Here is a 27,808-nt window from a genome sequence, read left to right on the forward strand (position 1 = left end):
TCTCTGTGCTCCTCCTGCACACACACTCTCTCTGTCAAAAATAAATAAATAAAAACATTAAAAAAATTCTCTGAGCCTTAGTTTTCTCCTCTGCAAAATGGGGATTAACATTTGTTTCACAGGACAGTTAAGATACTACTCTCCTCTCATTTGTCTAGCCCAGATAAGGTGCTTGTGAAAGGGCTTTTGAAGCCCCAATTATGGTGCAGTTATTCTGTTTTTATTATCTCCTTTTTTTTCTAGAACTGCGCTGCTCAGTATGGTAGCCACTAGCTACACATGGCAATTTAAAGTTGACATTTAACTTAATTAAAATTAAATAAAAAGTTTAAGTTAGTTTCTTAGTCTCACTGGCCACTGTGTCCCATAGCCATATGTGGCTAGTGGCTATGGGGCAGCATAGAACATTTCCATCTCTATAGGAAGTTTTATTGGACAACTCTGCACTAGCACCTTCCTGAAGGTCTGGGGACAGGCAGGAAAGGGTCCTGACTTCAGGAGGCATCTCACAAACACGTTCTGGGGTCATGAGAGTCCCCAGGCAAGACAGGTGGCTAGCTTAGGACAGCCCTTCCCATGGCCCTCCTGTGTTGTAGATGCCACATCGTCACCCAGGGAACCAGGGACTGAGAAATCCAGGGGAGTGGTGCCGGGCCGAGGATGCATGACCTAGCTGCAATGACTTCCGGTCAGCCAGACTCTGCCCTCTCTGCAGATGGGGCCCTATCCCAGGACTGGCCAGTGGGCTAGTCATGGGTGGGGAGACTTGAGGATTGGAACTGAGAGCTAAGGGGATACTTCTGCTCAGTCTGTCATTTAGCCCCTCTGTCTGTCTGTTTGTCTGTCGATCTGTGGATAACAGCCCTCCTGTGTTGGGTAAACATCTGAAAGGATTCCCAGGACCTTTGAAAGTTGCTGGTCAGGTGTCTTCTCTCAGGAGCTCTTGGTGTCTCTCTGGCCTCCTCCTTCATACCTGGGACTGTTAAGACCAGAGGTGAAGCCAACCTTCTCAGAGCAAGTGTTCCTGCACTGAGAAGCCCATGGTGTGCTCCCACACCAGACTCACCAATGTTGTGACCCATCTTTTCATTTGGGGATGTACATATATCTGTGGAACCCTTATAACCCTTCCAAAACTTGCCTGAAATGCAGTGTGAACTTGACTAAATCACTCTGTGGGTCAGATGCTTCAACTTCCCTGTCTGTAAACTGGTAATAAGAATATTCCTTGCCCAGCTTTCTGGGGAAGGAGTGGCATGAAAGTGCTTTATATGCTGTGAAGTGTCATATAGGACAAGTGATGCCTACTAAATCCTCCTAGCATCTCTGTGGGGAAGGTGGGCAGAGATGACATTCCCGTGCTCAAAATCTCAACCTGTATAGGTGCAAAGCCAAATCTTGACACCCTCTGCTACCTTGGGAAAATTCCACAGAGCACTATCACTTGGGAAAACTGAGGCACAGAGTGGGGGCAAACTTGCCCAACATCATGGTCAGAAATCAGATCCAGGGCTTCTAATTCTTGGGTTGTGGCTCTTTGAGATCTCAGATGAATCCTTTCCTCTGGGATCCAAGTCCGTGCCTGAACTCTGCCACTTGGTAGCTGTGTGATCTCAGGGGAATTACTGAGCCTCTGTGAACCTCCACTTTTGTGAAATGGTGGTAGTAATAGTACCCAAGACCAACTACATAATTTGGGGGGCCCAGTGCAAGTGAAAATGCAGGGCTCCTTGTTCAAAAAGCAGGAAAAAAAGCCTTTTTCTTGCTTCTGTGATTTTGCACTCAACCTGTTTATTATTCACTATTTAAAGTTGCAGTCCTTTGGGCATGGGGATACTCACAGGGTTATGGGGCCCTGCCTCATGACTTGGCAGGCATCCTCAACCCAATTTTCCCTATGCCTGAATCCAAGCCCCTGCCTGGGACAGAGGCCAGGGAGCAGGCAGCCAAGAACCCATTCTGGGGAGGGTGAGGCAGGGAGACAATGAGAGGCAGAGCTATGTGTCAGCTGAGTTTCCAAGTCCCCAGAGCTTGCTCCATTATTTCATTGGACTTCACTTACAAAACACAAATTCAAAGTTAAAATTATTAAGAATTATAAGATGGTAGCCACAGAGCATTAAACCCCAGTTATGGAGTGCCCTTCTGAGTGGAGGGCTGTGTGTAACTGCACTACTCACACATCCATGAAGCTGGCCCTGATTAATACCCAGCTTACAGGGTAGCTGTGAACAAGTAATGTGCCTATCCCATAGGAAATGTCAATAAATGTCTCAATAAATTTCAGCTATTCCATTAATGTCATTATTAATTATTAAATGTGATTTACTACAGATTTTAAATTTTGATTAAAAACTTTTTAATGTTTGTTTATTCTTGGGGGGGGGGGGGAGAACGAGCAGGGGAGGGGCCGGGAGAGACAGAGACACAGAATCTGAAACAGGCTCCAGGCTCTGAGCTGTCAGTACAGACCCCAATGTGGGGCTCGAACCCACAAACTGTGAGATCATGACCTGAGCCTAAGTTGGACGCTTAACCGACTGAGCCACTCAGGTGCCCCTAAAATTTGATTTTAATGATGACTTGGTAACACATCGTCATTTACCTAATCGAATGTGCTGCTTCCATCTGCTATAAGAAGCCTCTCTGCCATCATCATATTTCTTGGTGGTTTGCTATAATCAAAGTGGGGGGAGGGAAGATAAACGAACATTTAGAAATACTTAGGTATCAGGCATTTTGGTGTTAATCCTCACCACAATAAGCCAATCCTCACTAGGCAAGCACCTTACCATGCTCTAACTGAGAAGGAAATCGATGCTCAGAAAAAGAGGCACCTCACGTCAGAGGCAGATGCTGGGGCCTGAATCTGGATCTGTTTGCCTCTGAAGCCCAACTTGTTCACCCAGGGAGCCCGCAGCCTGAGGCCTTTGTCTGCAGCTCATCTGGGAAGGGACCACCAGTAAGGGTCTGTCCTCTCCTGGGATGGCCTCATCTGCTTCCCCCAACCCTTTTCCCATTCTTTTCTTTGCTTTGCCAGCAGCTGTATCCTGTACCCTGATGAGAGGCCTAAGGACAATGGGAAAGGGAAAGATTGGGTGGTAGGAAAGGGGCCAGGCTCCAAGCTAAACAATTGTTTCTCTCCCAGTGGGTCCCAGGCAGCCGGAAACAGCAACTGGTTCCCAGCATTATTATGGGCAGGGGTGAGAGCTGCCCCCACTGGGATTCTCCTTCTATTCTGGGCCCAGCCTCCTCTCAGTTGCTGCAAGTTTTTGTGCCTCGGCTGTGTCGTAGCCTCAGTTTCCCCATCCGTCAACTGTCTTTAGCCCCCAGCACAGGGCCCTGTACTGGGAGGGCCTCAGGGACTATTTGCTGGATTAAATTATGGGGGAAGTAGATGAAACTCTAAAGAGTTTCTAGGCATTGTCCTTCTTTTTGGTTACTTTATCCATCCAGCAACCCTGGTCTGAGGGAGCCCTTGCAGGGGGCTGTGTGAAGCTCTGGAATACACCAATAATATCCATGCTCTGCCCTGCAAGAGTTTCCAGGAAGCAGGCAATGGCCCTGGGGGTAAATACCACAGAGGAGGTTTATACTGGAAGTGGGGGGTGGGGGGTGGGAAGCAAGTCTGGAGTGACTGAGCTTATTTTGGGATGAGAACAATAATCCTGAGAAGAAAGAGCATGCACTGTGGCTTCCAGCCCACTTGCCCTCTTCCTCTGGAGCTTGAGCTGGAGAAGGGGCTGCAAGTGACCACAGGAGCCCTGGACTAGCACATCTGGGTGCAGGTCTCACCCTTTCCACCCACTAGCTGTGTGACCTTAGGCAAGTTCCTTTTCCTCTCTGAGCCTGGTTCCTCATCTATAAATTGGAACTAACAAAGCTTACCTCCTGGCAGTGCTTGTGGTAAGGATTAAATTTAAATGGCGTGTATTAAAAGCTTCAAGGGAATTTGCAAAGTGCATTAAGTAAACAGGGAGGCCAGGAAACAGACCTTTGAGAAATCCCATTTTAACCATGAAACTTAAATAGCACAGGCTGGGAGAGGAGGTGATGGGATCATGAAAGGAAGTCTCTTTTGCAAAGAAGAACTGTGTGTGTGTGTGTGTGTGTGTGTGTGTGTGTGTGTGTGTGTGTGTCTGCTTCATCAGTCAAGGCTGGGTGTTTATGGATGAAGGAGTAAATGGTGGGAGAGGGTGAATCAGCAAAACCGTGTGACAGAACAACTTAAGGGAGGCTTCCTGGGCCCTCCTGAGTCCTTTTCTGAGAGAATAGCACTAGCTCTGTGTGTCTAAGCCTAAGACTGAAAGTCCAGCTCCATCTGAGACCAGTTCCTACTTAGAGAAGATGCACTGGGACACAATAAAGACATGCATGGCCTTGTACTGCCCTCTTCTGGTTTTCTAGAAAACTTCACTTTTAAGATGTGGACAATTTCCAGTCATATAAATGGCAACTCTCCTGTGACCAGCCCTGTGTTGGGAGGTGGGAACACACAGATAGACAAAATCATATTCCTGTTATTCAAGAACTCCTGGGTGTGTGTGTGTGTGTGTGTGTGTGTGTGTGTGTGTGTGTGTGTGTAAGAAGAGACAGAGACACACACAGAGTGAAAGAGAGAGAGAAAGAGAGAGAGAGAAGAAGAGAAACAGACACATAAGCAATAAAGGTGTATCAGCACCATGATACAAGATGCAGAAAGGTTAGGGATGTCATTTAGGAAAGTTTTTGAAACTTCATCTATTCATCCATCTATTATATATTTATTGAGTCCTTAATGTATTATAAAAACTTACCTTTGTGCCTGAGCTACAACTTATCTTTGTGCTTGTTACAGCTGTAACAAAATACACAAAAAATCTCTGCCTGCCTGGATTTTAATGAAGGGAAATAATTCAAAATAATGCAAAATAATGCAAAAATAGATAGTGTTGGATGCTGAGTACTAAGGAGAAAAATGAAGCAGGAAAGGAGGACAGGGAGTATTGTTGGAGTGATTGCAACTTTTGAAGTAACATTTCAATGAAGTAACATGGAACATGACTGAGTAAATTGTACTGGGCTTTCCCTCCTGCATAAGCAACTAGAAAATTGGACAAGTATATGAAACAACTGTCCAGACATTGGACGATGCTAGCACAGGACTATGATCCATGAAAGAAGGAAAACAAACAAGGTGAGCCTAACGATTACCCTAGCTTTATGCCTGATGGCACTTTCTGGCAGAGCAGTGAGAGAAAACTCAAGAAGAGTTTCTAGGAGTAGAGTACCTGAGAGGAAGGACCTACCCAGAAAAAAGTTCTAGAAATCTGTGTAGGGGTCTCTCTTGAGTCTTTGTCTAAATCCTAAGTTGTGCATGCACAGGGTGAAACTTAATGAGTGTGGGGAAATAATAACTACTGGGTAGGTATAAGCCGAACCAGGTTGGGAGACATTAAAATTCCAGCTGGCTACTGGGGAGAGAATTTGTTGAACACCTGGGCATTCAGTGGAGACCTCAAAAGGGTCATAGTCATAGTAGAGCTAACATAGTCTCAGAGTTAAGGTACTCTAGAGCTACCTTAATAAAAGTTAAAAAGAACAAAACTGACCCTCAAGTAACCTAAATTCCTGCCCAAACAAAACAAACTTCAACATTCTTTAAAGGAAGGAAACAAAATTCAGACCCTCAACAATGGAACATTCACAATGTCTGACATTCAATAAAATGATTAGACATGGAAGGAAGCAGGAAAATATGACCTATAACCAGGAGAAAATTAATCTATAGAAATAGACCCAGAAATAAAACAGATGATGGAGTTAGCAGACATAGACTTTGAAGTAGCTAATATATATGTATATTATATATATATGTATATACAGAGAGAGAGAGAGAGATATTTGAGATTTAAATGAAAATATGAACATATGAGGAAAGAAGTGGAAGTTACCAAATGGAACTTTAAGAGTTTACAAGTACAATATCTGAACTAAAGATGACATTGTGTAACTTAAAAACCAGATTAGATAATGAAGAAGAAAACATCAGTTACCTTGAAGACATAGTAATTAAAAATATCCAACCTGTAGCAGAAAAAGAAAAAAACAAGACTTGAAAAAAAGTGAATAGAGCTTCATTACCTATGGAACACTGCAGTGATATAACATGTGGATAACCAGGATCCCAGAAAGCGTAGAGGCAGAAAAATGTTTGAAGAAATAGTAGCCAAAATGTTTTTGAAACAAGAAGGCTATAAACAACAGACCCAAGAAACTCAACAAACTCTAGAATAAACACATAGAAAACCATACCAAAGCGCATCATAACAAATTTACTAAAAACCTAGTGATAAAGAGAAAATATTTGAGGCAGACATAAAAGAAGTTATGTATTATATACAGGGGAATAAAGATAAGAAATATCATAGATTTCTCATTAGGAACAATGGAAGCCAAAAGACAAAGGAATAATTTCTTTAAAAATTTTTTTTCAACGTTTATTTATTTTTGGGACAGAGAGAGACAGAGCATGAACGGGGGAGGGGCAGAGAGAGAGGGAGACACAGAATCGGAAACAGGCTCCAGGCTCTGAGCCATCAGCCCAGAGCCCGACGCGGGGCTCGAACTCACGGACCGCGAGATCGTGACCTGGCTGAAGTCGGACGCTTAACCGACTGCGCCACCCAGGCGCCCCAGAATAATTTCTTTAAAGAGCAGAATGAGATGGGGCTCCTGGGTGGCTCAGTCACTTAAGCCTCTGGCTCAGGTCATGATCTCGTGGTTTGTGAGTTTGAGCCCCGTGTCAGCTCTGTGCTGACAGTTCGAAGCCTGGAGACTGCTTCAGATTCTGTGTCTCCCTCTGTCTGCCTCTCCCCCCGCTTGCCCTCTCTCTCTCTCTCTCTCTCTCTTAAAAATAAATAAACATAAAAAAATAACAGAATGAGAAAAAAAGATGTTAATCTAGAATTATACATCAGTGAAAATACTCTTCAAAAATGAAGGAAAGTAAAGACATTTTCAGACAAACAAAAGCTGAGAGAATTTATACAAGTTTTCACTTTTAAAAAGGCTAAAGGAAATTCTTTAAGTTCAAATAAAATAATACCAGCTGAAAATTTGGACCTATACAAAGGAATGAAGAACACCAAGAAATTTAAATGCAGAATTTTTTTCTTAGTTAAAAAATTTGAAATTAACTGTTTAATGAAAAAAAACCCCAACAACATTGTATTGTGGTGTTTATGACATATATAGAAGTAAAATGTATGACAACAAAGGATAGGAGGGAGACAGAAGCATATTATTATGTCTCTTTCAATATGTATTAATTGATATAATATTGTCTGAAGGTAGATTGCGGTTAAGTTACAGATAAATATTGTAAAGCATAGGGGAAAGATGCATCACTGATAGGCTACTGGTGGAAATATAATGAAATAGTAAAAACAAGCAAAAACTCTACCTAAAGAAAGGCAGGAAAAGAGAACAAAGGATATCAAAATTTGAGGGTTGTGGTTAATATAACATAGAAGAAAATTTACAATTCAGATTCTTATGTTAGAAAAAAAGAAAAGTTGGGGCACCTGGGTGGCTCAGTTGGTTAAGCATCTGACTTCAGCTCAGGTAGTGATCTCATGGTTCATGGGTTCAAGCTCTGTGTCAAGCTTTGTGTTGACAGCTCAGAGCCTGGAGCCTCCTTCAGAATCTGTGACTCTCTCTCTCTCTCTCTCTCTCTCTGCCCCTCCCTTGCTTATGCTCTGTCTCTCAAAAAATAGATAAATGTTTAAAAATTTAAAAAAAAGAAAAGAAAAGTTGAAAATTAATTATATAAATATATACCTTAACATACCAGTAAAAAAGAGCAAATTAAATTTAAAATAAATACAAGGAAAGAAATAAGAAAGATAGGAGTGGAAATCATTTAATAGAAAACAAACAATAGAAAAAGTTAAACTAAAGTCTGGTTCCTTGAAAATATCAATAAAATGAGATATATCTGTACTTAGACTGATCAAGAGAAAAGAGAGAAGACACAAACTATCAACATCAGGAATGAAAGAAAAAACATCACTACATGTCCTTTGGATGTGAAAAGGATAATAAGGTAATATTTTGAAAAACATGCCAGTAAATTTGACAATTTAGAAGAAGTGGACAAATTTCTTGAAAAGTACAAACTGCAAAGATTACTCAAGAAAAAGGGGGATGTCTTGAAGAGTCCTATATCATAAAGAAATTAAATTTGTAATTAAAATCTCTTCCCTCTCTTCCCAAAAAATAATAAAGGAGAAGAAAATCCAGGCCTAAATTTCTTCACTGGTGAATTTTATTAAACATTAAAGGAAGAAATAATACTAATCCAACACAAACTCATTCCAAATACAACAGAGGAAGGGAGCTTTCTCCAACTTACCTTTGGAGATCAATACTCTCCTGATATTTAAAAAAAGAGAAAGACGTTGCAAAGAAAGAAAATTACTCACTTTTTCTTATGAAAATAGATGCAAAAATCTCTAACAAATACTAGCAAATTATAACCAGCTACACATGAAAGGATATATTATGAACAACTAGGAGTTCATCTTAGAAATTGAAGTTGGTTTAGGGGCACCTGGGTGGCTCAGTTGGTTGTGTCCGACTTTGGCTCAGGTCATTATCTCGCAGTTTGTGGGTTCAGGCCCCATGTCAGGCTCTGTGCTGACAGCTTGCTCAGAGCCTGGTGCCTGCTCCAGATTCTGTCTCCCTTTCCCTCTGTCCCTCCCCCGCTCATGCTCTGTCTCTGTCTCTCTCAAAAATAAATAAACATTAAAAAAATTGGTAATTAAAGTTGATTTAGCATCTGAAAATTAGTGCAATTCACTCTATTATAGAATAAGGGGAGAAAAACAATATTATTATCACAATGTCTGCATAAAAGCATTGATAACATCCACCATCTTAAAAAAAAAATATTTATTTAAATTCAAGGTGGTTAACCTACAGTATAGTATTGGTTTCAGGAGTAGAACCCAGCGATTCATCACTGCATATAACACCCAGTGCTCATCCCAACGAGTGCCCTCCTTAATGCCCATCACCCACTTAGCCCATCCCCTGACCCACCTCCCCTCCAGCAACTCTCAGTTTGTTCTCTGTATTTAAGAGTCTCTTATGGTTTGCCCCCGTCTCTGTTTTTATCGTATTTTGCTTCCCTTCCTCTACATTCATCTGTTTTGTTCCTTAAATGACACATATGAGTGAAATCATATGATATTTGTCCTTCTCTGACTTATTTCACTTAGCATAATATGCTCTAGTTCCATTCACATTGTTGCAAATGGCAAGATTTCATTCTTTTTGATTGCCGAGTCACACTCCATTGTGTGTGTGTGTGTGTGTATACTACATTTTCTTTATCCATTCATCCATCGATGGACATTTGGGTTCTTTCCATACTTTGGCTATTATTGATAGTGCTGCTGTAAACATGGGGGTGCATGTGTCCCTTCTAAACAGCACACCTGTATCCCTTGGATAAATGCCTAGTAGTGCAATTGCTGGGTTGTAGGGTAGTTCTATTTTGAGTTTTTTGAGGAACCTCCATGCTGTTTTCCAGAGTGGCTGCACCAGCTTGCATTGCCACCAACAATGCAAAAGAGATCGTCTTTCTCCGCATCCTCGCCAACATCTGTTGTTGCCTGAGTTGTTAATGTTAGCCATTCTGACAGGTGTAAGGTGGTATCTCATGGTGGTTTTGATTTGTATTTCCCTGATGATGAGTGATGTTGAGCATTTTTTCATGTGTCGTTTGGCCATCTAGATGTCTTCCTTGGAGAATGGTCTATTTATGTCTTTTGCCCATTTCTTCACTGGATTATTTGTTTTTTTGGGTGTTGAGTTTGATAAGTTCTTTATAGATTTTGGATGCTAACCCTTTATATGATATGTCGTTTGCAAATATCTTTTCCCAATCTGTCGGTTGCCTTTTAGTTTTGCTGATTGTTTCCTTCGCTGTGCAGAAGCTTTTTATTTTGTTGAAGTCCCAGTAGTTCATTTTTGCTTTTGTTGCCCTTGCCTCCGGAGATGTGTTGAGTAAGAAGTTGCTGCAGCCAAGATCCAAGAAGTTTTTGCCTGCTTTCTCCTTGAGGATTTTGATGGCTTCCTGTCTTACATTTAGGTCTTTCATCCATTTTGAGTTTATTTTTGTGTATGGTATAAGAAAGCGGTCCAGGTTCATTCTTCTGCATGTCGCTGTCCAATTTTCCCAGCACCACTTGCTGAAGAGACCGTCTTTATTCCACTGGATATTCTTTCCTGCTTTATCAAAGATTAGTTGGCCATACGTTTGTGGGTCCATTTCTGGGTTCTCTATTCTGTTCCATTGATCTGAGTGTCTGTTCTTGTGTCAGTACCATACTGTCTTGATGATTACAGCTTTGTAATACACCTTGAAGTCCGGGATTGTGATGCCTCCTGCTTTGGTTTTCTTTTTCAAGATTGCTTTGGTATTCAGGGTCTTTTCTGCTTCCATACAAATTTTAGGATTATTTGTTCTAGCTCTGTGAAGAATGCTAGTGTTACTTTGATAGGGATTGCATTGAATATGTAGATTTCTTTGGGTAGTATTGACATTTTAACAGTACTTGTTCTTCCTATCCGGGAGCATGGAATCTTTTTCCATTTCTTTGTGTCTTCTTCAATTTATTTCATAAGCTTTCTCTAGTTTTCAGTGTATAGATTTTTTCACCTCTTTGGGTAGATGTATTCCTAGGTATTTTATGTTTTTTTTGTGCAACTGTAAATGGGATCGATTCCTTGATTTCTCTTTCTGTTGCTTCATTGTTGGTGTATAGGAATGCAACCGATTTCTGTGCATTGATTTTATATCTTTCAACTTTGCTGAATTCATGAATCAGTTCTAGCAGTTTTTTGGTGGAATCTTTAGGGTTTTCCATATAGAGTATCATGTCATCTGCGAAGAGTGAAAATTTGACCTCCTCCTGGCCGATTTGGATGCTATTTATTTCTTTGTGTTGTCTGATTGCAGAGGCTAAGACTTCCAATACTATGTTGAGTAACAGCGGTGAGAGTGGACATCCCTGTCTTGTTCCTGACCTTAGGGGGAAACCTCTCAGTTGTTTCCCATTGAAGATGGTATTAACATTGGGTCTTTCATACATGGCTCTTATGATCCTGGGTTATGATCCTTCTATCCCCACTTTCTTGTTGGTTTTTATCAAGAAACGATGCTGTATTTTGTCAAATGTTTTCTTTGCATCTACCAAGAAGATCATATGGTTCTTGTCCTTTCTTTTATTGATGTGATGAATCACATTGATTGTTTTGCGGATATTGAACCAGCCCTGCATCCCAGGTATAAATCCCACTTGGTCGTGGTGAATAATTTTTTTAAAAAATATTTAAATGTTTTTAATTTATTTTTGAGACAGAGAGACAGAGCATGAGCAGGGGAGGAGAAAAGAGAGAGGGAGACACAGAATCCGAAGCAGGCTCCAGGCTCTGAGCTGTCAGCACAGAGCCTGACGTGGGGCTTGAACTCACAAACCAAGAGATCATGACCTGAGCTGAAGTCAGACGCTTAACTGACTAGGCCACCCAGGCACCCCAATAATTATTTTAATGTATTGTTGGATCCGGTTGGCTAATATCTTGTTGAGGATTTTTGCATCCATGTTCATCAGAGAAATTGGTCTATAGTTCTCCTTTTTAGTGGGGTCTCTGTCTGGTTTTGGAATCAAGGTAATGCTGGCTTCATGGAAAGAGTTTGGAAGTTTTCCTTCCATTTCTATTTTTTGGAACAGCTTTAAGAGAATAGGTGTTAACTCTTCCTTAAATGTTTGGTAGAATTCCCCTGGAAAGCCATCTGGCTCTGGACTCTTGTTTTTTGGCAGATTTTTGATTACTAATTTGATTTCCTTACTGGTTATGGGTCTGTTCAAATTTTCTATTTCTTCCTGTTTCAGTTTTGGTAGTGTATATATTTCCAGGAATTTGTCCATTTCTTCAAGCTTGCCCATTTTATTGGTGTATAATTGCTCATAATATTCTCTTATTATTGTTTTTATTCCTGCTGTGTTGGCTGTGATCTCTCCTCTTTCATTCTTGATTTCATTTATGTGGGTCCTTTCCTTTTTCTTCTTGATCAAACTGGCTAGTGGTTTATCAATTTTGTTAATTCTTTCAAAGAACCAGCTTCTGGTTTCATTGATCTGTTCCACTGGTTTTTTGTTGTTGTTGTTTGTTTCGATAGCATTAACTTCTGCTCTAATCTTTATTATTTCCTGACTTCTGCTGGGTTTCAGTTTTATTTGCTGTTCTTTTTCCAGCTCTTTAAGGTGTAGGATTAGGTTGTGTATCTGAGACCTTTCTTCCTTCTTTAGGAAGGCCTGGATTGCTATATACTTTCCTCTTATGACTGCCTTTGCTGCATCCCAGAGGTTTGGAGTTGTGGTGTTATCATTTTCATTGGCTTCCATATAGTTTTTAATTTCTTCCTAACTTCTTGGTTAGCCCATTCATTCTTTAGTAGGATGTTCTTCAGTCTCCCAAGTATTTGTTACCTTTCCAAATTTTTTCTTATGGTTGATTTTGAGTTTCATAGCGTTGTGGTCTGAAAATATGCACGGTATGATCTAGATATTTTTGTACTTGTTGAGGGCTGATTTGTGTCCCAGTATGTGGTCTATTCTGGAGAATATTCCATGTGCGCTGGAGGAGAATGTATATTCTGCTGCTTTAGGATTAAATGTTGTAAATATATCTGGTAAGTCCATCTGGTCCAGTGTGTCATTCAAAGCCATTGTTTCCTTGTTGATTTTCTGATTAAATGATCTGTCCATTGTTGTAAGTGGGGTGATGAAGTCCCCTACTCTTATGGTATTATTATCAATGAGTTTCTTTATTTTTGTGATAAAGTGATTTATATATTTGGGTGCTTGCACATTTGAAGCATAAATGTTTACAATTGTTAGGTCTTCTTGGTGGATAGACCCCTTGATTATGATATAATGTCCTTCTTCATCTCTTGTTACAGTCTTTATTTTAAACTCTAGATAGTCTGATATAAGTATGGCTACTCTGGCTTTCTTTTGTTGACCATTAGCATGATAGATGGTTTTCCATCCCCTTACTTTCAATCTGAAGGTGTCTTTAGGTCTAAAGTGGGTCTCCTGTAAACAGCATATAGATGGATCTTGTTTTCTTATCCATTCTGTTACCCTGTGTCTTTTGATTGGAGCATTTAGTCCATTGACTTTTAGAGTGAGTACTGAAAGACATGAATTTATTGCCATTATGTTGCTTGTAGTGTTGGGGGTTTCTGGTGGTGTTCTCTGGTCCTTTCTAGTCTTTGTTGCTTTTGGTATGTATGTATGTATGTATGTATGTATGTATGTATGTGTGTATTTTTCATCTTTTCTCCTGTCAGAGAGTCCCCCTTAAAATTTCTTGGAAGACTGGTTTAGTGGTCATGAACTCCTTTAATTTTTGTTTGTCTGGGAAACTTTTGATCTCTCCTTCTATTTTTTTGAATGACAGCTATGCTGTGTAAATAATTCTTTGCTGCATATTTTTCTGATTCAGCACATTGAATATATCCTGCCACTCCTTTCTGGCCTGCCAAGTTTTTGTGGATAGGTCTGCTGCAAACCTGATCTGTCTTCCCTTGTAGGTTAGGGACTTTTTTTTCCCTTGCTGCTTTCATGATTCTCTCCTTGCCTGAGTATTTTGTGAATTTGACTATGATATGCCTCGTTGATGGTCGGTTTTTGTTGAATCTAATGGGGGTCCTCTGTGCTTCCTGGATTTTGATGTCTGTGTCTTTCCTCAGGTTAGGAAAGTTTTCCACTATGATTTGCTCACATAACCCTTCTACCCCTTTTTTTCTCACTTCATCTTCTGGGACCCCTATGATTCTGATGTTGTTCCTTTTAAATGAGTCACTGATTTCTTTAATTCTTAAATCATGCTCTTTTGCCTTAGTCTCCTTCTTTTTTCTGCTTCATTATTCTCCATAAATGTGTCCTCTATATTGCTGATTCTCTGTTCTGCCTCATCTATCCTTGCTGCCGTGGCATCCATTCAAGATTGCAGCTCAGTTATAGCATTCTTTTAATTTCATCCTGACTAGCTTTTACTTCTCTTAGCTCCGCAGAAAGGGATTCTAATCTATTTTTGACTCCAGCTAGTTCTTGTTATTGTGATTCTAAATTCTGGTTCAGACATCTTGCTTGTGTCTGTGTTGGTTAAGTCCTGGCCATCACTTCTTTGTGCTCTTTCTTTTGGGGCGAATTCCTTCATTTCATCATTTTGAAATGAGAAAAGGAATTAATGAGTGAAATAAAATAAAATAAATTAAATTAAAATAAAAAATTAAAATTAAAAGATTTCAAACAACACACACACACATGTAATCAAATAAATGAAGGTAGATCCTAGTGTGTTTTGGTCTGGGTCTTGAAAGGGGCTTGACAGATTAGAGAAAAAAGGGGAAAGAAAAAGGAAATTGTTTGAAAATTTGAAAAACTGAATACACTGAAATAGAATTAAGTGAAATGAAGGAAGTAAAATAGAATTTGAAAAAATTTACACAAAAGTAAAAATATAGTAGAAAAAATTAAAGAAAAATATTATTAAAAAAATTGAAAATAAAAATAATTTTTTCTCTTTCTGTATTCAAGAAAAAGAAAGAAATGAAAAAGAGAAAAAAATAAAATTGAATAGATGGACCAGTGAACAGACTGAAATATGATTGAAATTTCTTCGTTTTCCCCCAGAAGTTAAACTATGAAGCGCTTTATAGTCCATAAACTAAGCAGGCAGAGAGACTTGTGTTCCTGAAGACAGAGGTTGGCCCAGTTGGGTGGGGCTTACTGTAATGGCTCCATTCTCCACTAGATGGCGCTGCTTAGCTTACTGTGGTAGATTGTTGCAGTGCTTGTAGGTGTGTGTGCGCACGTGCATGTACGGGAGCAGTTAAAATGGCATCATCTAGCTACTCAGTCTCTATTATCAGAACTCTGTTCTCCCTGATCAGCAATAGTGCACCCATCCTTTGTCTTTGGCTTCCGTCCACTCCCTGCTTTTACACTGTTCGTGACCAAGCCCTAGGCAGCACCTCCCTCCTGAGTTTTATCTCAGATGTGGCTGTTTTTCCCCACCCCTTATTTCTGAGGGACTGTGGCTTTGACCTGTTCTGCCCCTCTGCGGGACAGTTTCACTGAGTAATGGCTGGGTGCTGGCCGCACCCAGGAACATTTGCAGGACTGTGCTGCTGTTGATGCCCAGAGACTGCAGCTGGGTGCCAGCCCACCCCAGAAAAAGTTCATGCGATTGTGTCACAGCAGCGTTTCAGAGATTATGGCAAATGACAACATGCGTCTGGTACCAGGCTTCACTCCCAACCACCTTGTTCCAGCACCAGCGAATGTGGTTGTTATCCCAGGTCCACTGGAACTGTTGCCTGTGGGGGGCCACACAGCCCCTACCAGATGTCTTTCCAGCAGGGGAACTGCCTCTCTCTGTGTGGCCTGAAGACCCCCGGACTTCAGGGGATTTGCCCTTCCCACCAGAGCACCACCAGGTATTGAGCTGCGGAGCCTCAGACTCTGCACTCCCCCTGTTTATAGAGTCTTAATGGAATTTAAACCCTCTCCTTTCTCCTTTTCTCCCTTTTTAGTTCAGTCCCTGTGGATGTTTCCACTTTTCCACTTTCTCTTCAGCTGCTTTTGGGGGTGTGCTTTTCCCATATTTTCCCCACCCCCGTCTCCATCCTCTCTCCACACATGCAAACAGCTCCCTGCCATCCGCGGCTTCTTTCTCCCCTAGTTCATCTCTCCGCACCATGTACCTGCTGAGTTCTGTGGTTCAGGTTGTGCAGATTGTTGTGTTAATCCTCAAATCAGTTTTCTAGGTGTGCAGTGTGGTTTAGTGTTGATCTGGCTGTATTTCATGGATGCGAGACACAACAAAAACTTCCATGCTGTTCCACCATCTTGGCTCCTCCTGCTATTACTGTTTCTAATCCCTAAAACAACTATATATGGAAGGGATGATCATTTCCATTTTCCAGATGGGAAAACTGGCCCAGAGATTAAGTTACTTGCCTGAGGCCATGGAGTTAGTAAATGGCATACCAGGTCTGCTGTTTCCAAAAGATTGGTGCCTCTCCCTCAGCAGGCCCAGGACAAATGTCTGTTGAATGAACTTGTTGAATGAAGTCAAGGAGGGGTCCTCCTCCCTCCCAGCCATCCTACTGCTCCAAGTCAACACCATACAGGGTTGAGTGCAGATCCCCAGCTCGAGGAGGAAGTCACCCTGCTCCCTGCCTCCCCCACTGGATTCTGTCACTGCCCAGTGTCTCCCATGATGCCTTCCTCTCTCTATCTCTCTTTTCTTTCTGAAGCTGGCCCCAATATTTCTAAAAAGGAAAAAGCTTCAACTTTTTATCTTTTCAGGAAAAGCTGGGTTCTTTCCTACTGGATGTTTCCTGCCAGTGACTCTTCTTTGCTATCCACACAGAACACTTCACTTCCAGTCACCAAATGTGGGGAGGTTTTTCTCCACACCAAGCAATCATCTGGACACCAGTGGGGTGCCCTACAATTGTAGTCAATTCTAACACTATCTTCCTGGAAATAGTGTTTGATCCCACAGGTTAAGGGCTCCGTCTTACAAGTGCCCCCACCTCCCCTAACACTGGTCACAAGTTCAGTTTGTCACCTGTGCTTCTGACCAGTTGGCTATATATGGATCAAAAATTCCAGTGAAATCCTCCTTGCATTCGATTAGTTTGCTAGAGTGGCTCACAGACTCAGGAAAACAGTTTAATTAGGTTTATTGGTACATTATAAAAGGATATGATGAAGGATGCAGACAAACATCCAGATGAAAAGATACATAGGGTCCTGAGCACAGGAGTTTTTGTTTTCCTGGTGTGGATGTGTTTGCCCACCTGAAAGCTCTCTGAACTCTGTACTTTTGGGATTTTAGTGAGGGTTTATCTTTAGTGAGGCATCTTAATGTTAAATCATTAAGTCCATTTGTAGCCCTTTGCCCTTCTTAAGAGAATGGGAAGTACGGTTGAAAATTCCAAGCTTCTAATTATGGCTTTGTTTTTCTGGTGATTAGCCCTCATCTAGGAGCTATCCAGGATACACCCAGAGTTGCCTTGTTGGAATGAAAGACACTTCCATCGCCCAGGAAATTATAAGGATTTCAGGAGCCCTGTGTTCAAAACCAGGGTCAAAGACAAATATTAGAACAAAAGATGCTCTTAGTGTTCTTAGGTTTTACAAGAGTTTTAGGAGCTCTGTGCCAGGAACCAAGGGAAGATATATATATCTTTATATGTGTGTGTGTGTGTGTGTGTGTGTGTGTGTGTATATATATATATGTTTACGTATTTATATGTCTATATATAACATATATTTCTAAAATACATTTATATATATTTTATATATTTATATATAAATTTCTATATATAACATATATTTCTAACATATATATATGTTATTATATATTACAATACCACATCTTCTTTCCATTCAAATCTGCGATTGGGATTGGAACCAGATGCTTGGGGTTAGTATCTGGGACACTGGACAGCTGGATCCTGACCACTGGCCTCTGGCCTTGCCAATTATCCTGGTCTTGCTGCTGCTAGTCCTGCGTCCAGGTGTTCCTGAATAGCCCCTGCCCTAGCATAAGCCTCCACCATCTCTTGTCAGCCCTCCCCACTGATCTCCCACCCTCCACACCTTTCCACCTCTTCACACTGATCCCCACATCATAGCCACAGTGGGCCTCACTGCCAATGCCTCACTTCCCTTCAAGCCTTCCAGCACTCCCATGGCCTCTATAGGGTAAAGCTCCAATTCCTCCAAATTCTGCAATGTTGGGCATGGTCTGGGCCTGGCCTGCTTCTCTAGGGTCTTCCTTCAGTCTACCCCATCCTCACACCTAGTGCCCCAGCTATCCCCCACCTCTGTGGTCTTGGCTACCCACATTACTTCCTCTGCTAGGGAATGCTTGTTTATCTTTCCAGACTCAGGTCTAGTGACCCTTCCCTGGGAAGGCTTCCATGACCTCTCTTTCCACCCAAGCTAAAACAAATTCCTCCTCTCCTCTTCGTGTTCCAGCACCAAAAACACGTGACTGCCCTAATTCTGTGTCTCTTCCATTGACCCCAAGCACCATGTCTGAGATAGCTGTGTCCCCAGCCCTCAGCACTGGGTCCAGCACATAGTAGTACCTTAATGGGTGTCTGTTGAATGTATGAACATGATCTCAGATGGCTTCACTGCTCAGGTCCGTGGCTTTTAGTTCCTGCTGCTCTAATCTCCTCTGAGGTTTTGGGAAAACTGTACCAAGTGGCATGAAGAAAGAGCTGGCTTCATTGTCCTTGCTAGTCAGGTTGCCCCTTCCTCCAGGTACCCTTCCACAGGTAGGGCATATCCCCCACCACACCCCACCATGGCCAGAGGGAGAGCCTATCTTTGAGTTGTGCTTTGAGGAACATTCCCTTCTCCCTTCTCCCCAGCCACTTCCCTCTCCAGAAGTCTGCCCATGGTCTTTACAAAGTCTCTGTGTAGCTCCTGGCCTCCACATTATCCATTCCCTGTTGTCGCTTATCAGGAGAGAGGGCAAGGGAGAAGGTGAGGCTAGAGATGGGAGAGAGTCAAAGTGGACAGGTTGAGTAATATGCGTGTGTTCTGGGACTTCCATTCTCTCAGGGAAGTGGCAACAATGACTAAGCAGAAGTAATTCCTCCTCTTCTGGACTTGCTGCAGGGAAGAAGGTGAACAATTTACTGTCAGGAGCTGAGCCTCTCCCAAGGGAGGGTCCTCAGAGGCAATGGGAGCTGGGGGGCCCTGGGATTTTTTTCTTTTTTTTGTTTCCTTTTGGCAGAAACTGATTCACATTTTCTGCCCTTGTCTTGTCCTCCTCCCACTCACAGACATGTTTGCAATACACAGGTCTGATTGTTTTATTATTAGACACTAACTGCTGTAGAGGGATTAATTTTTCAATATATCTATACTGATTTTAGCTGCCTGGTTTAGTTTGAGAGTTTTGATCACTGGAGGAACCATTGCCCACTTCTGGGTGTGTCCAGAGGAGACCTGGTCAGTCCCAAAGTCCATTCCAGATGCTCATTTCCATTTATGAAAAGTGTTGTACCCTCTCTTGTAGCAATGCTCCTTTGAGCATCATGCATTTTACAAACTTTTCAGAGTGTAAGCAAGCATGTGCCCACCCTGGAAACTGAAACCCTGAATGGTTCCAGTTATAGTAGGTTACTCATTCACCTGCATAGTCCAATGCCCAGGGGCAGAGGGCAGTGAGTGTGCTTCTGAGGCACACTGGCAGTCAGGCACACTGGTTCCCCAAAGTCCTCTAACCTCTCAGGTCATCCTGCTCTTTGCTACTCAAATAGAATCATCTGAGACCCATTTCCACCATGGTGGGGAAACTAGCGTGACCCTCACAATCAATATTTTCAGAGATTCTCAGGGACTTGTGTTTCTCTTGGTCACCTTTTGGTCTTTGTGGTGGTTTTAAGCATGTCTGCCAATTCTCTAATACTCTTCCTATCAAGAAGCTGAGTCTAAGGGCACCCAGGTGGCTCAGTTGATTAAGTGTCCAGCTCTTGATTTCTGCCCAGGTCATGATCTCACATTTCTTGAGTTCAAGCTGTGCATCAGACTCTGCACTGACAGTGTGGAGCCTGCTTGGGACTCTGTCTCTCTCCTTCTCTCTCTGCCCCTCCTGCTCGCTCTCTCTTTCTCAACAAACAAACTTGAAAAAAAAAAAGAAGTTGAGTCTAATCCCCTCCACTTGAGTGTGGGCCAACCTCTGTGATCTGCTTTTAATAAACAGAATGAGACAGAAGTGATGCTACCCGATTCCCGAGTCAAAATCATACAAGGTGATAGAGCTTCTGTCAAGCTCTCTCTCTGGCCACTTGCTTTGGGAACTCAGCTGTCGTTCCATGAGGGAGCCCAGGCCACATGGAGAGGCCATGTGTATGTTTCTGGCCAACAGCCTCAGCTGACATCCCAGGTGACCTGTGGGTGACATGCGAGTGAGGGAAACTTTGAGAAGACCCCAGCCTCAGCGCCAGCTGGCCACATCCACCATATGTCCTGGCAAGACCATGCTCTTTCTTGGTGCTTGGTTGCATACACACCATTGCCTCTCCTTCTTCATCTTGACAAAGCATCACTAATGGAAAGCTAGCGTCTGTAGTAGGTGAGACTGACAATTTGGGGCCACAGAGGGGAGCTGCAGGAAAGACCAAGACAGATGAGAACATAAATTTGAGTGTTACACTTACTTCAGTGCAAGTTCACAGGCGCTCCACACCACAGGGGATTCTTGCTGGTCCTGTCCACCTTTCAGCCGAAGCTCTCTCCTGTCATCTCTGGCCTTTCTTTCTTCTTCTGCCCTCAGTCTTCCTGTACCTCTTCAGCTGCAGTAATTCTGGTTTTCATATGGGGAACCATCCAACAGTTGGATTCTTAGTCCATAAATGTAAGGCTGCAAGAAATGAAATGTTCTGTCTCCACATTTAAGCTTTTCTTCTTCCGACACCCTCCCTACAGGCACCAGAAACATGTTTCTGTCACTACAGGGTTTCCTAATTTCTTCTGCCAGGTGTATGTCAAGTTCTAGTAGTCACTGCAATTGTGGGGAGTATGGTGCTTGGGGTGCCTGATCTTGGGGGCATATCCTGAGCTGTACATGCTGCTGTCTCACCCTTATTGCCAACTCATGAGGGTGGCTGCCATGTCTTCCCTCATTTTCAACCACCAGCCTCTCCAGGTCCACCTCCCTCCCAGTCGCCCCTGCACCCCACCTAAGTGCACGGAAACCTCATTTGCTCCCATGCAGTGAGGTTAAGAGCTGTGAGCCCAGAGGCACCATGCCATCCCCTTCTTTGCCACTTCTCCAAAGCCACTACTCAGCTTTGCTGTGTTCCTGGGCTTGCCCTAGGTGTTACACGTGTCTCTTATCTCCACAGAGTTCTCACATATGCGATGCAAAGACCTTTCTCAGGGACTTGTCAGTGTCTCATCTCTTCTTCATCCCAGCCTTTCCTCTCTCCCTGCTGCCCCACTTGAGTTCAGTTCTGGTCTCACCTGCAGGAATGTGGCCCTGACTGAGCATGTACTTCTCCAGATCTACTATACGTTATAGAGTTGATGCTCCAAATCCTTCAGGGCTTAGGCTTTTGAAGTTCAAAGCCTAGGTTTTTGGAATTCAAGGTCTCAGCATTTGAATCCCCAAATCAAGAACTTAACTCTGATTGCAAAGAGCCTGGGCCTACCTAGCTGCCTGGGTGGGGACCGGAAGGGGCAGGGAAAGAGGCACACAGATAGCAGAACCCTGGGTAGGAAACTTCTCACAGAACAACTTAAACTCTCTCCACTCAGCTCACATCTAACCTATGGGCAGGGCATTTCATCAAAAGTGCCCTCTTAGGGCCATTCTCCAACCAGAAGAACATTTTTTTTACCCTAAGAACAGATCTACCTTCTTCCTTCCTAAGCCAATTGGCCCAGATTGCAGATGCCTTTTAAAAATAACACTTTTCTCTTTCCTGTTATATAATTTTGGGCGCCTGTTATATAATTATAAAACTGAGCTGTGGTGTGTAACCAGAGCTGTGGTGGAGGCCAGCACTGGGGTACGTTGGGGCAGAGAGCAGGGAGTATCCAGTTGCAAGTGTAGGCCATGGAGGGCTTCATGGAGGAAGTGACATTTGAGCTTATGAGAGCATTCCAGGCAGAGGCAACAGCATGAACAGAACTGCACAGCTTGTCCTGGGCATAAGGAGCAGGAGATGAGGAGGGAACAGCAGGTGAGGACGGGACATCGGGTAACCTGCAGGAATCTGCTTGTACCAGGGCCTGGGTTGCAAAGGATTTGACTTCCATCCTGAGGGTGAGAGGTGTGATCCCATTGGTAGCTTCTAGACTGAGTAGTGCCATGATTCAAATAGTTTTCTCTTTGTTCCCTCTTGTGGTATTTGCTCATTCTGTTCTCGCCTGAAGTGTCCAGTGCCATTCTCTTCCTTGTATGGGGAGGATTTCTGGCTTCACTCAGCCCTGTACACTATCTCCTCCCCTATTACTCCTGAACCCTATGTCTCATGGCACCTTGATTACAGCCATCCTGAACTTGTGATGTCCTTTTCATCTTTCACTTTTCTACCACCTTTGTTCTTGCTGTTCCCTCCACCTGAAGTGCCCTTCCCACACTCCTTTCTGGGTGGCTACCTCTTACACAGACTTCGGCTCTGTAGCCACTTCTCCAAATCACATCTGGGCCCCTTCCCACAGATGTTTCTGATCTGTGACTTCTCTCGTGTTTCCAAGGAGGACCCAGCCTAACCCTTGGCCTGTGGACTCAGCTCCCAGCCCAGATTTCTTGGGCAAGATGGCTGCATTGTTTCTTGGAATGGCTTCCTTTGGTAGAAGAAGCAGGGAGATTGGTGGGAAGCCTTCCAAAGTTCCAGAAGACCCTGGAAGAGAGTCAGAGGAGACTCTGTTTCTGACCTAGTATACAATGGGATTAGCAGGCAAATAATTAGCTACAAGTGAGAGTGTGGTGCCAAGGAAAGGAGCCAAACATTATTCTGGGTTCTCTAGGCCTGCCTCTGGCTTCAGAGTCAGAAGATCTGTGTCCTAAGCCAGCACTGGGACCAATTTGCCAGGCAACCCTGATGAGTCCCTCTTCCTCTACTGAGCCTCAATTTCCTTATCCATCTGAAAGGTCACACTAGATGATCTGTCTCTGGTGTCATCTTAACAAATATTCCCAAGCACCATGCTGGGTCTGCTGCCCCCATTCCTGCCCTCTGGAACCCACAGTTCAGAGCAGGGAAATCATGGCAAAGTGGAGAGGCTGGGCTTTGTGGTCAGACTGACCTGGCCAAGTCCTGGCTGAGACATCTTGGGCAACTGTCTTGCTCTCTCTTAACCTCAGTCCTCCCTTCAGTAAAATAGGGATGGTAATTCCTGCTTATGGACAGTGTGTTATAAGGGTTAAAGGGAAAATAAAAGCAACATACCTAAAGATCTGGGTGCTCCTGGCACTATTTCAGGGGTTGCGATTCTCAAGAGAGGCCTGCGGGGGCTCTCAGGATGGAGGTGTTCACTCTGGCTGGGTGGCAGGGACTGGGGAAGGCCCCAGGCCGGGTCTTGAAGGATGAAGAACAGTCCCTGAGGAGGAACCAGTCGGGGTACTGTGGGCAGGTGCTCAGAGCCCATTATCACTGACACTGGGCTAAGCTCTCTATCCAGGGCTGCCATAGCCCTCATAGACTCTGTGCACCTCCGCTCCAGGCAGGTTCTGTTATCCTTTATCTGCCTTCAGTATGGTGTGCCCCAGCTCACGCTCTGTTCTATGTCCTTTCTCTGACACTGTCCCTGAGCTTCTCTGGGTGGCCACCATTTCCTATTCATGTCTTCTACTCAGGGTAACCTCCCTTCTGCCTGAACCCGGCTTCTGCCCTGAGAAGGATCCAGCATCCTTTTTGATCCCCTGAGAACCTCACCTTCATCCCTTCAGCCCACCCCACTCTCTTGCACCTTCTCCATCTTGGAGTGGTCGTGTCTTCCTGCCTGCTTGGGACCTGGGTCCATCTCTTATCCCCGTGCCCTGCATTTTCAACCTTGTTCTCTCCCAGCATTAAAAAAAATCCTCCCTTCAGCATTAAAAGAATCCTCCCTTCAACATTAAAAAATGCTCTGGTCTCTCCACCTTTAAAGTAAAGCACACTTTGGTGCTCCTCTCCTCTTTTGAGCCCTGCTCAGTTGATCCGTGTCCCTCACTGCCTACATTCTTTACTCCCCACTCACTCCTCCATCCACTGTGTTCTGTTTCTGGCCCCAGAGTTGTTCCTCTGCCATGGCTTTGGCCCAGGTCACCAGAGTACACCCCTACCCATTCCTGCTCAAACCAGCAGGACTTTTCTCTGAGCCCAGCCCTTTTTCTAAATCTGCTCAGCTCCCCCTCAGCAGGCCTGAGGGCCAGGAAATGTTTCCTGATCACAGTAAAGGGAGCCATTCCCAGGGCAGGGCTGTAGGCTGCACAAAGAGACGAAGGTACTTAGCCAGCTCTCAGAGATCTTGGACACTGTCCTAACCCTAAATTCTGCCTAATTGCTTGAGCTGTCACAGGGCGGGTGCAGGACCCACAGGATAGCCAGGTAACTTGATCACTTGCCCTGACCTGTACCTGCCCCAGCCCATCGATTGTCCCCAGAGAATGGGCCATCAAAAGGCCTGCTTTGCTCAAGTGGAGCCCTGTTCTCTGAGCTAGGGAGAAAGGAGTTTCTGTGGGCATTGAATCAGCCCCTCTTCCTCTCTCTCACTGACTGTAACCCTAGCCCTGCTCACTTACTTCAGAGTGATGGGGAGTTTACCATCTCAAAGCTCAGGTGTGCCTGCCTGGCAGGCTGATTGTATAATGGGCCTGGCATGGTAAGTGTTCTGTAACTGTGAGCTCCTGTTCTCCTGTCCTTTTCCTATCTCCAGGCTGCAAGGCATGTCCAGGAATCCCACCCCACCCCCATTTGAGTCTAATACCAAGCCTCTTATAAGTATTTTTTAAATATTTTATTTTTAAGTAATCTCTACCCCCAACGTGGATCCAACTCACAACGTTGAGAGCAGAAGTCATATGCTCCACCAACTGAGCCAGACAGGTGCCCCTAAGCCTCTTACATTTTTGATGCGCCCCAATGGTTGGGTCAGTCCTTCCTGTGCTCAGGAGAATCCCAATAAAAGGCCCATGAAATTGACCGGAGCACCTTCTATCTTTGCATGTGCAAATTAAACATCTAATCTGCACAGGAACCCTCAACTGGAATGGGAGGTATGTTTTGGAGGAGGAGTAGGGAATATCTGGAGCACTGCTTTTTTGCATTTACATAACAAGTGCTTTGTTTTTACTTAAATGGTATTTCTGAAGGACATAGGTGGGAGCCTCTTGTAGGTTATTGAAGGTTAGGGGTCAAAGTCAGGAAAGTGCCCTCAGTACCATTTGCAGACTTCCCCAGCCTCCCTGCCTCAGCTGGGTGCAAAACTTCCCCTTCCTCTGTCCATTTTGTTTTGTGCTTTCTTTTTTCTATTTCTTATTGAAGATGGCATTCTGCATTTTTTCTGTATTTCTTGCTTTCTTTTGGATTGACTAAACATTTTCTCTCACTCCATTTTCTACCATGTTTAAAAGTTGTTGAAATATATTCTTTTTTTAAATTTTATTTATTTTTTTTAACGTTTATTTATTTTTGGGACAGAGGGAGACAGAGCATGAATGGGGGAGGGGCAGAGAGAGAGGGAGACACAGAATCAGAAGCAGGCTCCAGGCTCTGAGCCATCAGCCCAGAGCCTGACGCGGGGCTCGAACTCACGGACCGCGAGATCGTGACCTGAGCTGAAGTCGGACGCTTAACCGACTGAGCCACCCAGGCGCCCCTATTCTTTTTTTTTTAAATGTTTATTTCTTTTTGAGAGAGAGAGAGAGTGTGTGTGAGTGGGAGAGGGGCAGAAAGAGAGGGAGAGAAAGGGAGGGAGAATGGGGGTGGGGCAGAGAGAGAGAGCCCAATGTGGGGCTCGAACTCAGGAACCCCAAGACCATGACCTGAACCGAAGTTGGATGCCCAACCAACTGAGCCACCCAGGTGCCCCATAAAAGTTGTTGAAATATATCCTTAAGTGGCTACCTAGAAACTTTAGCATATCAAACTTTACATATCAAAGTTTAAAGTTAAAGTAAAATCAATACTTTATCTCCTTCTGAATAATCCAAGGACCTTTGGACACTTTACTCCTTCCTCCTCTATCTTTTATTATTACTATCAGTTTATTTGGTAATCTCTCTCTCTCTCTCTCTCTCTCTCTCTCTCTTTTTAACATTCCATGAGACACTATTGCTGTTGTTTTATACAGTCAGTGTCTTTTTATATTTACCCATTGATTTGCCACTTTCTCTACTTTCTACTGCAACTCAGACTTTCCATCTGGGATCTACTTTCCTTAGTTTTCAGGTATATTCTCTTTTTTATCTGAAAATGTCTTTATTTCCTCTTCATTTTTGAAAGATAGTTTCTCTGGGTATTCACATCTAGGTTGGTGGTTATTCTCTCTTACACTTTGCAGAACTGCAAAGACAGAAGGTAATTAGCAATAAAGGAAGGAAATTAGACTAATGACTTTCTTTTCAATAGCAACAATAAAGCACAGAAGATGGAGAATACCGTCTTCAGACTCACTGTGATGTGTTGAGATGTGGGTTTTTTTCTTCATCTATCCACTTAGAATTTATTAAAATTCTTGATTCTAAGGATTATGTCTTTCATTAGTTCTTAAAGTTCCTCCTTGTTATTTACTCAAATGGTCTCTCTTCCATTCCATTTCTTCTAATTCTAGAATTCTTCCAGCTGCGTTCAGACTCATCCGTGATTTGGGACTAGGTATGTTCTCTTTTTTGGGTGTCAGACTCTTTCAGATAAAATGTCTTAGAGCAAGATGGGACCTTGTCCAACCCTCCCATTGAACACATGGGCAGATTGAAGACTTGAGAAGGAACATACTTACTCAGGATTATACGGCAAGTCCATGGCAGAGATTGACCTGGAATTCAGCTTCCCAGCCCAGCAGACTGTCCAGCACACCCCAAATCCATTATTCCAGGGACCTGATCCTGCACTCTCAGTCAAAGGCCCTCAGGCCACTCCAGAGGCAGAATCCTGGCTTGTCTTGCTGCGTAGTGCCTGAATGGAACATGGCCGGCTTCCAGGCCTCCTGATCCTACCCTACGCTGCCAACATTCCATAGCTTGAGCTGTCTCCCTCAACTTGTACATACTTGGGCCTAAACACCAGCCAGGGTGGCTGGCATTGCTCTGAAGCAAGTCGATCTCAGTGGGACAAGCAGTTCCAAAGACAAAGCTAGAGGTTGTCTCACCCATTCTCCTTTCATTGATTATACCCATCCAAAAACAATTGGAAGAATTTTAAGCTTAAATTTACTGAGCACTCAGTGTGGGAATTGTGTGTTTTATACACTTTATCTCCTTTAATCCTCTGAACAATCTTATGAGGTATATACTGTTACAACCTCTGTTCTATAGGATTAGCAACCAGAGAGCTGGAGAGGTTAAGAGACTTACTCAGGGTTGGATGTGTGCCTCAGGCCACTCAGAAACCCTAGGTGAGAAGGTTCCTGGCTGTCCCAGGCAGCTTGTTTATCTGAGGAGGAGGTGGTGGAAGCCAGGCAAGGCTTAGATGGGGAGTGGCCTGAATGCCAGGGTAAGGGTTTGGCTTTTTCCTGGCTCCCCCAGCCAGGCCCCTGAGGGCAGAAACTATTGGAAGTTTATATCTAGGAAATACCAAGTGGGGTAGAGCTGAACAGGGAATGAGGGGAGGGATGTAAGGGTCCATATACCAGAGGCCACACCCATGTGGAAATATACCCTTTTACCTGGGTTCCTCCAGTGGGGAACAGAAGCCCTGTTTCTCTGAGCTTACACTGCCAACTCATCTATCAGTCCCCCAGGGGGACCAATCAGGGAACGTACTGAGTCATCATCTCTGGTGAGAGAGTTTTAAAAAAGGGACAACAGGTCCAAAATGGAGTCATTTGTGCTGAGCCAACATCACCAAACTGAGATTTAATGCCTGATTTAATTCAGTTTCAACCTCTCCCAGGAGTGGAATCTTAAACTAGTCAATCTGGAATCACCTGGCCAGCACTAATGAGGTAATCTTCCGGAGAGACCCCTGCTGTCTCCTAAAGGAAAGTGGCCTTGCCAGAAA

The 27,808-nt window shown here is 43.5% G+C and overlaps 1 protein-coding gene and 1 long non-coding RNA gene across 4 annotated transcripts in view; one reads left to right on the top strand and one right to left on the bottom strand.

Annotated features, from left to right (window-relative positions):
* LOC115519936 lies at positions 1-26,706 on the bottom strand. 3 transcript variants are annotated; one of them, XR_003970639.1, is made up of 3 exons: positions 26,589-26,706; positions 20,318-20,520; positions 1-31 (listed from the first exon to the last, which is right to left on the bottom strand). It is a non-coding gene; the product is annotated as an uncharacterized LOC115519936 (long non-coding RNA). The 3 variants fall into 3 exon arrangements; XR_003970640.2 differs by lacking the exon at positions 1-31 and adding an exon at positions 2,557-2,675; XR_003970641.1 differs by lacking the exon at positions 1-31 and adding an exon at positions 6,036-6,066.
* LOC115519934 (cytochrome P450 4B1) overlaps positions 1-27,808 on the top strand; it is a 62,135-nt gene that overhangs the window by 8,653 nt on the left and 25,674 nt on the right. The window lies entirely within an intron of this gene.

Source organism: Lynx canadensis, chromosome C1, assembly GCF_007474595.2.
Source record: "Lynx canadensis isolate LIC74 chromosome C1, mLynCan4.pri.v2, whole genome shotgun sequence".
Lineage (NCBI taxonomy): Eukaryota > Metazoa > Chordata > Mammalia > Carnivora > Felidae > Lynx > Lynx canadensis.